The sequence below is a fragment of the Dipodomys ordii genome, unplaced genomic scaffold (genome assembly GCF_000151885.1).
Source record: "Dipodomys ordii isolate 6190 unplaced genomic scaffold, Dord_2.0 Scaffold32, whole genome shotgun sequence".
NCBI lineage: Eukaryota > Metazoa > Chordata > Mammalia > Rodentia > Heteromyidae > Dipodomys > Dipodomys ordii.
This window is the reverse complement of record NW_012267248.1, coordinates 11731888-11734409: the sequence shown is the minus strand read 5'-3', so window position 1 is coordinate 11734409 and position 2522 is coordinate 11731888.

Below are 2522 nucleotides of genomic sequence, written 5' to 3'. Positions count from 1 at the left end.
AAACAAAATGGAAATAAACACAATTAAAATGCCTCTGTACAATTGCACTTCATTAAACGTTAATAAACATAGACTTAAGAAAAATGAACTTAATATTAAAATGTGTCTGGAAAAGCATCCTTCCTCTGTTTATATTTATGGGCCATTATTATTGAAAATTATTAGCTGGGTGTTGGTGGCTCATGCCTGTAACCCTGGTTACTCAGGAGGCTCAGTTCTGAGGTTTGCAGTTCAAAGCAAGCTTAGTCATGAAAGGTTGTGAGACTCTTATCACAAAATAAGCACCAGAAAATTGGAAGTATAGTTGTGGCTCAAAGTGATAGAGCATTAGCCTTGAATAAAAGAGCTCAGGAACAGCCCCCAGGCCAGGAGTTCAAGCCTCAAAACCAAAATAATAAAAAATAAGAAACAAAAAAGTTAAAAATCATGTATAGCATAGAATCTTGATTTTTTAAGTTTTAGATACATTGAAATTCTGTTAACAGTATTACTATAAATGAACAGAATTAAAAATAATTAGCAAGAGAGTTATTATAATCATTTGTAAACACACAAAGATGATAGTATTTCAATCTTTGAACAGTAGTGAAGAATGTACTAGACAAAATATTATGTAAAACCTTTTCTGAGGCCGGGCACTGGTGACTCACACCTGTAATCCTAGCTATTCAGGAGGCTGAGATTTGAGAATTGTAGTTCAAAGCCAGCTGGGGCAGGAAAGGCCTTGAAACTCTTATCTCCAATAAACCACCAGAAAATTGGAAGTGGTGCTGTGGCTCAAGTGGTAGAGTGTTTACCTTGAGCTGAAGAGCTGAGGGACAGCACCCAGGACCAGAGTTCAAGCCGCACAATCGAGAAATTTTGAGGAGATGTTTTTGGAACATAGCCCTGACCAGTACTCCTTCAATCTCTTGCTGGCTTGTTCCTTTCATTGCTACAACCCTAAATATCTCTACACATAAATATCTCTCCCACTCAATTGTAAGTTATTAATGTGCAATGAATATATTCACTTCTGTGTGTTAGTGTGGGTAATGTTTGACTGTCATATATTAATATAATATACATGCTAATCACATAAGCCTAAAAGTGACTCAGTACTATTTAAGTCATTCTCAGAAGACACTTTTTAATGAACTAGAGTTTCATAACTTTTCAATTTTGCTTCTCTTGAGATTATTGCTCTATTTCTTTCCACATCAAGTTCGTACTTTCTTTACCATACTTTTCAGACAATTGATAATGCAATCTTGGATAAGAGTACAAAACCATTGACACGTCATAATATTGGTAAAGTCTCTAAACAATGAGGCAGATTAAAGGAGCTTGAGTGTACCAATGCAAACTCTGTCATTTGAAATCAAATATAGGCATAGGCTAGATGTCAGGATAAATCTCAACATAATTACCTGTAAGTAATTCTGATCCTGAATAGGGAGAAATTACAGAAGACACATATGCCTAAAATATGAAGGACTTAAAAGACTGTTTTAAGAAAAAGTTTTACTAAGTGTTCTGGTTCATTCTTTGTTTACATCAACCATTAACTGCATCTACGTTCCTGCAGGGCTGAGTCTCATTCTGATGAGAGATTAAAAGATAACCTATCTGAAAAAACAAATATTAGTCACAAAGATAATAGGCATAAGAAATCATTGGTTTACTCAGTTAGTGAAACCAACCCTATGAACTGCTCACTGATGAATGGGATCAATACTAAGCATTTGTAGAACTAACTCACAATTTTAATAAGGGATGTTGTATTGTAAAGACAAAGCTCTGGATGAGTCAGCCTCAACCCATCTCTTTGCTTAAGTTAGAACAATTAAAGCACAGGTTCTTACAATTACAAATAACATTAAGCCTGTCTAGATGGTGAGCACAATAGGTTCAGGAAAAGAAATCTGCTGTACCATAGCTGAGCCGTTTGATGACTAATATAGACAATACCTGTCAAGAAGAAACAAGTTAATGGTAATTGTTGGCATATATGTTCTGTAGACAAAGAAAAATACTCGTATGTAAGAGCATAAACAAGTATTTTATATGTCTGAACTATACCAGTTTCTATAGAGACCAGAAAATAATAACATACAGTACCATACTTGGTAACATCAATAGTTAAATCATGTTAATTATTATGTACACTATGAATAAAACCCCAAAACAGGAGCAGACTAAATAAATCCTAAAATGATAGGTAAAATTGAAAAAAAATGAATAATATTTCCAATTGGGAGAATTCACACATTTAAAAATAATGTTTTGAAATCATAACACTAACATAATTTAAAAGAGAACTTATTGAAAACAGTAAAAATGGAAACACATATTATTTTAAACTGAGCTAATATCAATTAGGTTGTCCATTGATCTCAGAGTCATCATGATGAACACACATGATATATGCTGATGTAGACAAGAAAAAGATTTTACTATTTTCTCTATTGCAACAGATTAATTTGCCATTTTTTCATATAAATATAAGAACAAGGGACATTTTCACACATAAGTTTTCTATG